General features: G+C 39.1%; 1 protein-coding gene and 1 long non-coding RNA gene across 4 annotated transcripts in view; one reads left to right on the top strand and one right to left on the bottom strand.

The window, feature by feature from the left end:
- The window catches only part of LOC139158421 (uncharacterized), a 10,885-nt gene extending 3,313 nt beyond the window's left edge, over window positions 1-7,572 (bottom strand). Inside the window, exons 1-3 of the long non-coding RNA XR_011557689.1 lie at window positions 7,482-7,572; window positions 7,010-7,146; window positions 86-153 (exon numbers count right to left, since the gene is read on the bottom strand). This is a non-coding gene — a long non-coding RNA (uncharacterized lncRNA). The remainder of the gene's footprint in view (window positions 1-85; window positions 154-7,009; window positions 7,147-7,481) is intronic.
- CADPS (calcium dependent secretion activator) overlaps window positions 1-15,021 on the top strand; it is a 526,173-nt gene that overhangs the window by 74,662 nt on the left and 436,490 nt on the right. The window lies entirely within an intron of this gene.

The following is a 15,021-nucleotide window of genomic DNA, read 5'->3' as shown; positions in this document are numbered from 1 at the left end:
ATTTGTCAGAACCTGGTGGATTTCACCCCCTGCTCTATAGCTTTGTAGCTCAGAGGGTCTTGAACAAGAATGGGTTCTAACTTACCTCACTGTCGGTTCACTTCCTCCCGCGCTGCGTAGGTGCGCTATTTGGCTACGCACGCAGATGCAGTGCTGAAAAAAATAATAATTTTATGAAGCCAAAAACAAGATGACAACCATATGTACAGTGCCAGAAGTTTGGCTTCTGCACACGCTCAGAAGAAAAAAATTAATTTTAAAAAATGCAATAAAATAAAAATTCAAAAACAATTTTTAAAAAAGATGGCAGCGCCCACAGACTGGCAATGACTGAACCAGTTCCTTGACATAATTACGACATCATCAGTGGGTTGCTACCAGTTCAGGCAAACTGGTCCAAAGCTGGAGGAACCCACCTCTGATCTTGAACTGTGGGGACCTTGGTGCTTTCTCAGCCCCCAATAATCGGATCCTCATTTAACCAACCTCAGACCAAGGATGGAAGGCTGAGTCAACCATGAGAGAGTGAAGATCAAACTGCCAGAGGTTAGGAGAGTTAGCCTGCAATTCAGGTACTTGTCGACTTGCAACATAATAATAATAATAATAATAATAATAATAATAATAATAATAATAATATTATTATTATTATTATTATTATTATTATTATTATTATTATTATTATATTTGTATGCCACCCCTCTCTGAAGACTCAGGGTAGTTCACAACACAATATACAATGTACAAATCCAATATTAAAAAACAGATTAAAGTTCACTAAGTTCATGTAGTGACTGTTCAAAGTTACAACAGCATTGAAAAAAGCAGTCATGTGATCAGATTGCAGATGCCTGCAACTGACTCATATTTATCATGATTGTAGGATCCCAAGGTCATGTGATTCCCCCTTAGCAACTTTCTCATAAACCAGATTCACTTAACAACCATATCACTAACTTAAGAACTGCAGTGATTCATTTAACAACTGTGTCAAGAAGGAGTGTAAAATGGGGCACAATCAATAATGGGCTACTGCCCCCATTAGGGAGGACACGCAGTGGGGATAGTATGTTTATGCACTATTTATTGAATACTTAATAGTTTGTTATTGTCCTTCCTTCTCTTTTACCTTAGTATGATCCTTAATTACTTTTAAAATAGGAAATAATTAAATAGTAGGTTTTCATTATCTGGAACTGAACTTTTATAGCAATTAAAGAAAATTGAGCTACTTGCCTAATCTGTTATTATACTGAACCTTGTGAGTTGAATACAAAACCTTAAAATGTTACTGTGCTCCTCAACAAATAATGCTCTCTATCATTGTCCTTTTTGTGGCTATTAAAATAATGTGACTTAATCAACTGAAAAAGAGTCCAAGCACCTATTTGAACACTTATCTTGGTCAGTTAGCCATTCCTACCTGGTCACATGGCCAGCAAGCCATTCCTTCCTGGTCATATGACCGTCAAGCCACACCCACAAAATAAGCCACACCCACAGTGTGGCAGTAAAAAATTTGGCAGCCCATCACTGGGCACAACTCACAACAAGTTTTTCACTTAAGCAGCAGAAAGTTTGGCCTCAATAGCATTTAGCATTAGCAATAGCACTTAAACTTCTATACCACTTCATAGTGCTTTTGCAGCCCTCTCTAAGAGGTTTACAGAATCAGCATATTGCCCCCAGCAATCTGGGTCTTCATTTTGCCCACTTCGGAAGGGTGGAAGGCTGAGTCAAGCAATTGTGGTTGTAAATTGAGAATTACCTACACTGCATCCACTGCACCACCAGAGCTCATAACCAAGTAACCAACATAATACCAAATTCTTGAAACAAAACTCAGATGAGAGTCCCAGCGACCGATTAGGTCCCACAGAGTGGGCCTTCTCCGGGTCCCGTCAACTAAACAATGTCGGTTGGCGGGCCCCAGGGGAAGAGCCTTCTCTGTGGCGGCACCGGCCCTCTGGAACCAACTCCCCCCGGAGATTAGAACTGCCCCTACTCTTCCTGCCTTCCGTAAACTCCTTAAAACCCACCTTTGTCGTCAAGCATGGGGGAACTGAAACATCTCCCCCTGGGCATGTTTAATTTATATATGGTATGCTTGTGTGTATGTCTGTTAGTATATGGGGTCTTTTTTAAATCTTTAAATATTTTAAATTTGTCAGATTATTTATGATTTGTTCCACGTGTTGTGAGCCGCCCCGAGTCTTCGGAGAGGGGCGGCATACAAATCTAAATAATAAATAAATAAAATAAATTAGGGGATTGGTATAGGAGATATAGGAGAGCAATAGGACAGGGGACGGAAGGCACTCTAGTGCACTTGTACTCGCCCCTTACTGACCTCTTAGGAATCTGGATAGGTCAACCATAGATAATCTAAGGGTAAAGTGTTGGGGGTTTGGGGATGACACTATGGAGTCCTGTAATGAGTTCCACGCTTCGACAACTCGGTTACTGAAGTCATATTTTTTACAGTCAAGTTTGGAGCGGTTAATATTAAGTTTAAATCTGTTGTGTGCTCTTGTGTTGTTGTGGTTGAAGCTGAAGTAGTCGCCGACAGGCAGGACGTTGCAGCATATGATCTTGTGGGCAATACTTAGATCTTGTTTAAGGCGTCTTAGTTCTAAACTTTCTAGGCCCAGGATTGAAAGTCTAGTCTCGTAGGGTATTCTATTTCGAGTGGAGGAGTGAAGGGCTCTTCTGGTGAAGTATCTTTGGACATTTTCAAGGGTGTTAATGTCTGAGATGCGATATGGGTTCCAAACAGATGAGCTGTATTCGAGGATGGGTCTGGCAAAAGTTTTGTAAGCTCTGGTAAGTAGTGTGAGATTGCTATATTTTTTTATTGGCCAAGTGTGATTGGACACAAGGAATTTGTCTTGGTGCATAGGCTGTCAGTATACATAAAAATGAAGCAAAGTGTTGTACCTTACAACAAAGAAGCAATCAAATCATATTAGGAACCAGTCAATATAAATTGCAAGGATACACACAACAAAGTTACAGACATATGGTCACTAATAATAATATTATTATTATTATTATTATTATTATTATTATTATTATTATTATTATTATAATATTTGTATGCCACCCCTCTCTGAAGACTCAGGGTGGTTCACAACACAATATACAATGTACAAATCCAATATTAAAAAACAGATTAAAGTTCACTAAGTTCATGTAGTGACTGTTCAAAGTTACAACAGCATTGAAAAAAGCAGTCATGTGATCAGATTGCAGATGCCTGCAACTGACTCATATTTATCATGATTGTAGGATCCCAAGGTCATGTGATTCCCCCTTAGCAACTTTCTCATAAACCAGTATTTTTTTAATGAAATTACAATAAATAGATTGTATGCTATTTGACCAGTAATTTATTTATTTATTTTATTTATTTAATACTTACAACAAAAGAACAGAATGATTAAGAATTTAAGAAGCCTTTCCTTATAAAGAAGCATTGCATGGTATCTTCCAATGGACTTCAATTTATATCTTATTAGGTTTTGAGCATCTGGCTCAGAGTAATCATTAAATGCCTGTGTGTGAGAGAGAGAGGGAGGGAGGGAGGGAGAAAAAGAGAGAGATCCCAAGATCTCTTTTTTATTATTTATAATAAACACGTGAATGAAGTTGAAATGACAAGGGAAAGTGAGATGATGCCATGAACGATTAGTGTGAATGATCTTCCTTCAATTCTGAAATACCAAGCAGATTGTGAAGAGGCTCAGAAGGATTTCTCCTAAGTAGGTGAACAGTGATAAGATGTCATTGGAAATCTGCTCCGTTATCATTAGTAAAACTTTAATGGGGCCTAGATGGATAGTGACTAACCAGGATAGAGATCTGTGGATTACAGTGGATTACAATGGAAACTCAACATAGGCATCTGTTCATCTGTGGTAGCTATGAGCAGGGCAGAGCAAAACAAAAATAAAATTGCCAGTTCTATAACACCTTTGCGAAATGCAGCCACATTTGGAATATTGTGCACAGCTTTATTTCCCAAAAAATAGTACCAGACAATTTTAGAATGGAACGGAATGGAATGGAAGGGAAGGGAGTGGAATGGAGTGGAGTAGAGTGGAGTCCAACAGAACAGAACAGAACAGAATTTATTTATTTATTTATTTGTTTGTTTATTTATTTATCTACGCATAGTAAAATACATGATGAAGGTTATAGAGGAGATACTCATAGTAAAATATATCTAAGAAATAATAGAAAAGAAGATATAGTAATAGAACATATCAATGAAAGAATAGAAGAGATATAGGAATAGAAGAAAGGTATAGGAGATATAGGAGAGCAATAGGACAGGGGACGGAAGGCACTCTAGTGCACTTGTACTCGCCCCTTACTGACCTCTTAGGAATCTGGATAGGTCAACCATAGATAATCTAAGGGTAAAGTGTTGGGGGTTTGGGGATGACACTATGGAGTCCTGTAATGAGTTCCACGCTTCGACAACTCGGTTACTGAAGTCATATTTTTTACAGTCAAGTTTGGAGCGGTTAATATTAAGTTTAAATCTGTTGTGTGCTCTTGTGTTGTTGTGGTTGAAGCTGAAGTAGTCGCCGACAGGCAGGACGTTGCAGCATATGATCTTGTGGGCAATACTTAGATCTTGTTTAAGGCGTCTTAGTTCTAAACTTTCTAGGCCCAGGATTGAAAGTCTAGTCTCGTAGGGTATTCTATTTCGAGTGGGGGAGTGAAGGGCTCTTCTGGTGAAGTATCTTTGGACATTTTCAAGGGTGTTAATGTCTGAGATGCGATATGGGTTCCAAACAGATGAGCTGTATTTGAGGATGGGTCTGGCAAAAGTTTTGTAAGCTCTGGTAAGTAGTGTGAGATTGCTAGATTTTTTTTATTGGCCAAGTGTGATTGGACACAAGGAATTTGTCTTGGTGCATAGGCTGTCAGTATACATAAAAATGAAGCCAAGTGTTGTACCTTACAACAAAGAAGCAATCAAATCATATTAGGAACCAGTCAATATAAATTGCAAGGATACACACAACAAAGTTACAGACATATGGTCACTAGTAGGGGGAGATGGGTGATGGGAAGGATGAGAAGATTAATAGTAGTTGGTGATACTGCTAATATTGATTCTCAGAGGCAACTGAAAGTATTGCTACATTGAGGGAGGCATTATCCCCCTCCCCCATCCTTTTGAGCCTGTATTAATATTTGCTTTAGCAAGATCAGCATTATCACAAGCAATAATCATCACAGACAAATATTTTAAAGCATCATGGGGAAAAAGCCCCGGTAAAATGTGTTTATTTTTTATTATGTATTATTTGATGAAAAAGGCGCATGATTATCTGGCTCAAATGCCTGAAAATGTTGGTTTCTCCTTTATTGATGGAGGACATCATTTCTTGGACCATCTTTGGAAACCAATGACCTTTATCTGAGTCTTAATCTTAGAAAATTAACTAGAAAATTAGTCTAGTTGTATAATGCCTCGCCTTGATGTTGCGCAATTGCTTTTTGTTGTTGTTGTTTCTTTTTTGCATTCCAAAGTCTACATATTTGAATGGTGAGCTATATTAAGAGTGATTTAAGAGTTGCATTCCCTGTGTTGCAATCCTTCTAATCCAGGATTATATCCAGTCATTTTATCCATGCGTTACATAACGTCTAATAAATATTACATTAGTGTCTCGTTATTGGAAGGGGGAAAAAACTGAAAGAGGCTCCTGGAAGCTTCCATTGTGAATCAATTTGGCCGCTCCCCCGAAATTGGAACTTGTAGATTAGCAAAATTCGGTTCAGGTATCTTGACTGGAAGGACACCCCAGTAACGAGAGACGGACGAATCCTGGGAAGGCTAACCAGGTTGTAGATGAAATGGTAATTGCTTTCTCCTCGTCTATTGAAATTTTCTCTGAGGCGATTACACAGATTAAAGCCTCTCACTGAAATGTTCTGAATAAATATAGTCTGCTTCTCTCAAGAGCATTTCCTGTAAAATACGAAACAGTTGGCAGCTGGCCCAACGTGTATTCTAACTGCAATACATAAATGAGGCTTGGATGTTGGCTTTCTCCAACCTTGGATAGCAAGTCCATGGGCTCTGTTTTGTTTGGTCGTGAATAAATGTTTGTTGACTGGAGCACCTTGGCTTCAGTACATGGAATGTGAGGCAAGTGCTTCCTGAGATAGTGAGGGATTATTGACTTTCTTCTTTGGTCCAACTCAGAGTAAACACCCAGGTAACTAATTGTTTCAGCCTTATCTCGCATGTGCAGAAAACAAGGATGTATATTCTGCCATAGTGAATTGCCTAGCCTTGGCAACCGATTTCTTGAAGTTCCCTTTCAGTTTATATCCGGCCATTGGATGTATACTACTAGCTAGATTGACATGGACAAAATATATTTGGGTAGTTGTTAAGAATTGACAACAACCTGATGGTACATAATCAAACATAAGTGGAACCCACCCCTGATTAGGATATTACTAAGATAAGATGTGTGCGTGTTTGTGTGTGTGTGTGTGTGTGAGAGAGAGAGAGAGAGAGAGAGAGAGAGAGGGATACCTATACCTTTCTTCTATTCCTATATCTCTTCTTCTATTCTTTCATTGATATGTTCTATTACTATATCTTCTTTTCTATTATTTCTTAGATATATTTTACTATGAGTATCTCCTCTATAACCTTCATCATGTATTTAACTATGTGTATATAGATATACTGTATACCCCACTAAAACCCTCATTGTATATTGCACTAACTAACTGACTGACTGACTGACTGACTGACTGACTGACTAACTAAATATTTGTATACAATAGTGTATAATGTATCAGCGTGGACACGTACTTGGGTCTTGAACTGCCAATTTTCCAATTGACAAGAGCAGCATTTTAACTGTTAGGCCATCTCTCTCTCCCTCCCTCTCTCTCTCTCTCACACACACACACACAAATACACATACATCTTATCTTAGTAATATCCTAATCAGGGGTGGGTTCCACTTACCTTCACCACCAGTTCGCATCGCGACGTTGTACTTGTGTCGTCATGCATTTCTGCTTCCACACATGCTCACTAGTCCGATAGAGCCCAAAACACAGCTGAGGAGCTGATCAGCTGTGCTTCAGGAGAAGAATTGGGCGCTATCAAACAAAATGAAATGCAATGGTGAAAATAGTAAGGTTCTACATTTAGGCAAACAAAACAAAACACACAGGTACAATATATATGGTATCTTGCTCAACAGTAGCAACTGTGATAGGGATCTTGGAGTCCTAGTGGACAACCATTTAAATATGAGCCAGCAGTGTACAGCAGCTGTCAAAAAAGCATAGATCTGAATACTTTATTGACAGAATAGGACAGGTTGAAACTAGGGAAAATAGTGATACATACAATGACAACCAAATACAAGACAAGCATTATTGAGTTACTGCTGAATACAACAGTTAGTAAATACAAGTAATCTAAATCTCACCAGTGATGCTCTGTGAATGGGATGTGGGTTTGACCTTGGATGACCATGTGCCACAGATTAAGATGGATTGTTCTTTGTGCTTCTGCTTTATCCAAATGCTAAAGGAAATGGAGTCTGGCTTCCCAGCATGCACTTGTTTTGAAAGTAATGGGTAATGGAGTGAGATCAACTTCAAACTATATACATTTGTCTCTCCAGCCATTAGATGGGGCTAGAGAGCAACAATAGTATATAAAGATCATATCTTAGGGCATATTTGTCCCTCCGACCACTAGATGGAGCTAGAGAGCAATAACAGTGTATAAAAGTTATATGCTGGGGCATGACACACAGAATGAGTGTTAGAACATTCATATTCCTCTATGCAACCTCATTCGATATAACCTGGACTGATTAATTGTTTTATTAAGTCTTAATCTGACAAAATAAAATACAATGCATCCACACTGCAATGTACTTTAATGGCGCCTATTTCTGGCTTTTATATTACACTGCTTTGATTTAGTGATCTCTGAAATGCTCCATAGGCTTATACATAGTAAACTACGTATAACAATGAAGGATGGCCATAGTTTGGTAATTTCTGCCTAGCTAATGCAAATTCCTTGTCCCATTTAGCTTCTAGGATGGGAGAACATTAGTCATTTAGTATCTTAGCACTTACCACTAAATGAGAAAGTTGAATGAATACAGGCTATCGAGGATCTAGGTAAATCACCAGTCTCTTGGGGAAGCTTAACACCAGCTGCCTATTGAAAATTAAAATATGTTAATGGTGTTGCAAAGGTGTGGAACATCATAAGCAATGAAGGACTGCCAATTTTTTTACTACCACACTGTGGGCGTGGCTTATGCAGGATGCCCTTCATTTTCTTTCAACATCTTTCAGTGCAAATTGGGTGCTCTGGGATGGAGCTCCATTTTTGCTACCCCACTACATTCCTCCCCGTCCGGGCAGCAGCCCACCCCTGATCATAGGTAAAGATAAACATTGATTGGATTGGTCTGATTGGATTGAAAGAGAACGAGGTGACTTAGTATCATAACTCTGTCCATACATACGATCCTACATTCAATATACAGTCCATACTTGAAAGAGTTCTGGTTCCATGTAATTATTTTATTAGATGTTTCTAAACTAGTTTTTTTTTTTTTGAAAAAAAACCCTTTAGACTTGAAAAGGGGTGAATGGAAAATACAAATGGCTGTGGTTATGATGATGATGATGATGATTAATAATAATAATAATAATAATAATAATAATAATAATAATAATTAGATTTGTATGCCGCCCCTCTCTCCTCTCTTATTGTTATGACCCATCACAGTCGGCCAGATATTTAGACTGGGACTTTATCCACTATTAAAGTCCTTTCCAAAGAAATAGGATAGGCAAATGTTGATGTTTTATGGGGTTAAAATTATTATATTATTACATATGATCTTATAATAAAAACATTTTTTTTAAAAAAATAGCAGGGTTTATCCCAAATAAGTGTATTTAGCTTCAAGTCAGCTGAACAAATTCCATGTTATCTTTAGTCATGCATGAAATGCATTAGTGCATGTATAAAATGCAAAAAGGCATTTAAGTACAAAAACTGCTTATGTTCAATGTGATCTTTTCTCTCTAATGCAACAAACACAGGGATAGTAGTGGTGAAGGTTATCAGGATAATGGGAATGAGGAGAAGAGAAATGTTTGTTGTGTGCTTCAGAAGTGAAGAAATACAGTAAATGAAACCATTCCATTCAAACTTTGATACAAGTAATCCTCAACTTTGTTTAGTGCCTGAAGTTACAACGACACTGAAAAAAGTGACTATTGACCATTTTTCTCAGAAACGTTGCAGCATCTCTATAATCACGTGATAAAAAATCAGATGCTTGGCAACTGGTTCATATTTATGACAGTTGTATGTGCTCCAGTGGTGGAATTCATCTTCATACAATCACATAAACCAAAGAGTCAAAAAATGGGCTGAACTTTTTTGGAGCTAGCACAGCTTTTATAGTCTTCACTTCTCTTCACTTCTCTTATAGGCCTTTTTGCATTTGGGACTGCATCATTAGACTTTCATTAGGTTATATGCTGTTAAACTTTGATCACTGTGTGCTCACAGTAATCACACAATGCAAATGTTTAAATCCCCAAAGTAGGAGAGTCATGGAAAGTTTTGCCTTCTTAATTAATCCTTCACAAAGAAAGGATAAATATAAGGAAGGAGTTAAAGATAGCTCGGTAGGCCAGCTCAGGGGGAAGAAAAATGAAAACAATCCGTTCTGGATAGAAATATGGAGAGCGAAACTGTTTCTGATCACTTAAATTCAAGATGGGCAATTTTTCCATATGAATAAAGCCACATTTCTAACCATTATGTACAAGAGGGAATTTAATAGCAACTGCTTGTTATGTCATGCACTGCAGGGATTTGAACATCTGGAGATGTTAATATCTCTAAACTACGCAACTATTAAAAGATTAGAATAATACACAGAAGCATTCCTCTAAAGAAATAATTGAAATATTTTAGCTCAGTGATGGCGAACCTAAGACACAGGTGGCATGCAGAGCTATATCTGCTGGCACATGAGGTGTTGTCCTAGCTCAGCTCCAAGATTTATTCATTTATTTATTTATTTTGTACAATACACAATAATATACAATGAAGCTTATAGAGCTTATAGAGTCTTCGGAGAGGGGCGGCATAGAAATCTAATAAATTGAATTGAATTGAATTTATATAGTAGATTAGATATAGGAGATATAGGAGAGACTATAGGACAGGGGACGGAAGGCACTCTAGTGCGCTTATGTACGCCCCTTACTGACCTCTTAGGAATCTGGAGAGGTCAACTGTAGATAGTCTAAGGGTAAAGTGTTGCGGGTTAGGGAATGACACTGCAGAGTCCGGTAATGATTTCAACGCTTCAACAACTCCATTACTAAAGTCGTATTTTTTACAGTCAAGTTTGGAGCAGTTAATATTAAGCTTGAATCTGTTGTGTGTTCTTGTGTTGTTGTGGTTGAAGCTGAAGTAGTCTATGATAGGCAGGATGTTGCAGCATATGATCTTGTGGGCAATACTTAGATCATGTTTAAGGTGTGATGCATGTGTGTGGGGGGTCAGCTGATTTTTGACTCATGCAGAGGATCTGGGAGGGCATTTTTGGCCTCCAGGGAGCCTCCGGGGGGGGATGAGGGAGGGCGTTTTTACCCTTCCCCAGCTTCACGGAAGCCTTTGGAGCCTGGGGAGGGCGGAACATGAGCCTATTGAGCCTACCAGAAGTTTGGAAACAGACTGTTTTTGGCCTCCAGAGGGCTTCCGGGGGGGGGGAGCTGTTTTCGCCCTCACCAGACATTAAAATATGGATGTGGGCACTCACACATGCATGATAGCATGCACCCAGGGTTTTTTGGCACCTGAGGAAAAAAAGGTTCGCCATCACTGCTTTAGCTGGTCAAAATCAGCTTTATTTGTTGAGCCAGTGGTGGTGATCCTTGTCATAAATAAGACTTAGCCTTGTATTCATCCCTTAATTTCTTCAATAGTTTAGATTACTCTAAAGTACTTTACACAAGGCCAAAAAATATTGGATTGTGTGAAAAGACAGATGTTTATTAGAAAAGCATTTGACATCTAATTATAATGGTCTTGAAACAGCTGAATTGACTTTCTGTTTATTACTGGGCACAATTGAAAATGCTGTGTTTAGCTTAGGGGAAAAAATATAAGAGTAAATCAGAGGTTGCGTCTAACTTACTTCGCTGCCACTTCACTTCCTCCCATGCTGCGTGGCCATGTGCGGCCACACGCTTTGTCGCTGCTCACCTCATAGCTGCGTACCTCCTGGCCGTGCATGCGTGCATACACAATGCTGAAAAATCCCAAAACAAGATGGAGATGCATGTACAGTGCTGAAATCTCAGGTTCTGCACATGTGCAGAAGGAAAAAAAACCCGAAAAAATATTTCTCCAAAAAATTTAAAAAAATCCAAAAAAGATGGCGGATTGGATTGGTGACAGAACAAGTTCTGTGACATCACCATGGTTTGCTACCAGTTATATAGAACTGGTACGAACTGGGAGGAACCTACCTCTGGAGTAGATGGCTACATCTTTCGTATCAATTATTGTATAACTTACACTTATTGTCACAGAGCACAACATACCCCAATATTCAAAGCACCTGGATTATTTGGTAGTTGAGGTAGGCCTTTTTAATAGCAGTAATCAGAAGATAAATGATCTACAGGTTAATAAAATATAAGCTATGATAACTGTTTTGAGGTTTATTTTTTATTTTTTATTTATTTGTTTTGTCCAATACACAATAATACACAATGAGGGTTATATAGGATATAATCAGGTAGAATGTATTAAAGGGGGAATAGAGGAGAAAATAAAGGAGTGAAATATAACTATGAGAGAATAGCAGAAAAAGATATAGGTATAGAACAGAAGATACAGAAGATATAGGAGAGACCATAGGGCAGGGAAGGGGAGGCACTCTGGTGCACTTATGTTCGCCCCTTACTGACCTCTTAAGAACTTGGTGAGGTCAACTGTGGATAGTCTAAGGTGAATACCACACTTCGACAACTCGATTGCTAAAGTCGTATTTTTTACAGTCAAGTTTGGAGCGGTTAATATTAAGCTTGTATCTGTTGTGGGCTCTTGTGTTGTTGTGGTTGAAGCTGAAGTAGTCTTTGACAGGCAGGACATTGCAGCATATGATCTTGTGGGCAATACTTAGATTAAACTGATCTGGCTCTTAGTTATGTTAGATCTATAAAAAGAGGATGCCCATGATATGAATATAAATGACACACCTTTGATCGTACTGTAGATGTGTATTGTACAGATCAGAAAGAGGGCTGAGAAAAGATCTACAGACTCCTCACATCCCAGACATAAACTGCTTCAACTCCTCCCTTCGGGACAACACTACAGGGCATGGCACGCCAAAACAATTAGACACAGGAACAGTTTTTTCCTCTCGTGCCAGGACTTTGCTGAACACCTAATTATCATAGTACTGTCTTATGTCTAAGGAGAAACAGACAATATAAATGATTTTCAAGAAGAAGGGAAAGGAATCTCTTTAACCCTTCCCAAAGGAAAGATTTTCAGGATGAAGCTGGAAAATGTACTAATGAGACCTCAGCTGCCATAGCTACACACTCTGTCACTGTTAATGAACTCTCTGCCTCTCTGTCTCTCTCTGTCTTTCTCTGTGTGTCCCTCTCTCTGTGTGTGTCTCTATCTCTCTCTGTCCATCTCTCTCTGCCTCTCTGTCTCTCTCTGTCTTTCTCTGTGTGTCCCTCTCTCTCTGTGTGTCTCTATCTCTCTCTGTCCATCTCTCTCTGCCTCTCTGTCTCTCTCTGTCTTTCTCTGTGTGTCCCTCTCTCTCTCTGTGTCTCTCTCTGTGTCCATATCTCTCTCTCTCTCTCTCTCTCTCTCTCTCTCCCTCTGCCTTCCTGTCTCTCTCTATGTCTCTCTCTCTATTCAAATATTGTGCCGGCAATTGCCATAGTTAAAGTCCAGTTTGAACTAGGCCTTTTGAAATAATAATAATTACATTATCATTGTGTATATCCCACCCCAAAGGTATGTGTGCGTGGCTGGGTGTGTGTTTTTGTGTTAATTTGTTTTCAATCCTCTGCTTTTCCTTGCACTCTTTTCTTCCTTTCTCCTAGAAAGGAACAGAAGTGTGCATCTCATATTTTGCTCTCAGGTTTATACTTTATGCCACTGATCAAAGTTGACCCACATCAACTTATCATAGCCAAATATGCATTTGCCTGAGGGGTGAAATGCTCCCGGTTCTCTCGTGCCTGTCAGTCGTCAGAGAGCCGGTCACAAAGGGAGTGTGAGGCTCCGCCCACCTGCCCGGACACCTCTATTTGGGTTGTTTTACTATCTGTGCAAGCACAAAGTGTTCTGTTCATGTGCAGAGAGTAAAAGAACTCAAATGGCGGCTCGACTACTGTAATGGGGCTACCTTTGAAAAGTGTTCGGAAACTTCAGGTCATGCAGTATGCAGCTGCGAGAGCAATCATGGGCTTTCCCAAATATGCCCATGTTACACAAACACTCCGGAGTCTGCATTGGTTGCCAATCAGTTTCCGGTCACAATTCAAAGTGTTGGTTATGACCTATAAAGCCCTTCATGGCACCGGACCAGATTATCTCAGGGACCGCCTTCTGCTGCACGAATCCCAGCGACCAGTTAGGTCCCACAGAGTGGGTCTTCTCCGGGCCCCGTCAACTAAACAATGTCACTTGGCGGGACTCAGGAGAAGAGCCTTCTCTGTGGCGGCCCCGGCCCTCTGGAACCAACTCCCCCCAGAGATTAGATTAAGCTTCTTAAAACCCACCTCTGCTGCCAGGCATGGGGGAACTTAGATACTCTTTCCCCCTAGGCCTTTACAATTTTATGCATGGTATGTCTGTATGTATGTTTGGTTTTATAATAAGGGTTTTTTAACTGCTTTAATATTGGATTGTTATATGCTGTTTTTATTACTGTTGTTAGCCGCCCTGAGTTTACGGAGAGGGGCGGCATTCAAATCAAATCAAATCATCAAATCAAATCAAATCAAATCAAATCAAATCAAATCAAATCAAATCAAATCAAATCAAATCAAATCAAATCAAATCAAATCAAATCAAATCAAATCAAATCAATAAATCTGGGCAGATGGGCAGAGCCTCGCACTGCCTTCGTGACCAGCTCTCCGACAACTGATAGGCACGAGCAAACAGGGAGCATTTCACTCCTGATTTACTTAAAAGAATCCCATTGTGTATTCAAAGATTTTCAGGAATAAAGTTAAATGACACTATATTGAAACCAGATTCTGTCTCGAATTGCATTGTTTTTTAAGAAACAGTTGTGAGAGAGCAACTTTCTCTACCACTCATCTTTTCCTGAACTGGGGTGTGCCAGGCATTTATGACTCAAGCATTTGTAACAGCTAGGACGCCATGTTATTTCAGCTTCCATAAATTTCACATTGTTATGTTTAGAAATCTGTCTTAAGACAAGAGTGTAATACATCTGCTGAAAAACAATTAAGGCTGGCCTTCATTCTGAATTTTATACACACGCGCACAGGTCCATCAAAACAAACAGTTAAGAATAGAAAATCAAACTAAGGAATCAAATAATTACCCTCCAATCGTAAGTGAAAATAATAATTGTGTACTGAAACATCAAGATGGATGTAACTAAACTTGATGTTTTGTTTCTCATATTTGTTCTTTGTATTGTTTTTAATGGATTAATGGCCGTTTATTAATGATGTACGTCATTCTGAGTCATGTCCTGAGTGGGCAGTTATATTGGGCATGAGAAGACATTTGTTTAGAGCTGTGACTAGTTTGAGGAAGGAAAGGAAGGAATGATAATTCCTTCCATTCATTCATTCATTCATTCATTCATTCATTTATTTATTTGAGTTGAAAGGGACCTTACAGGTCATCAAGTTCAACCCCCTGCCTGAGCAGGAAATCCTACAGCACCCCAGCCAAAT

The sequence above is a fragment of the Erythrolamprus reginae genome, chromosome 2 (genome assembly GCF_031021105.1).
Source record: "Erythrolamprus reginae isolate rEryReg1 chromosome 2, rEryReg1.hap1, whole genome shotgun sequence".
Taxonomy (NCBI): Eukaryota; Metazoa; Chordata; class Lepidosauria; order Squamata; family Dipsadidae; genus Erythrolamprus; species Erythrolamprus reginae.
This window is presented reverse-complemented; position numbering and strand designations above follow the sequence as displayed.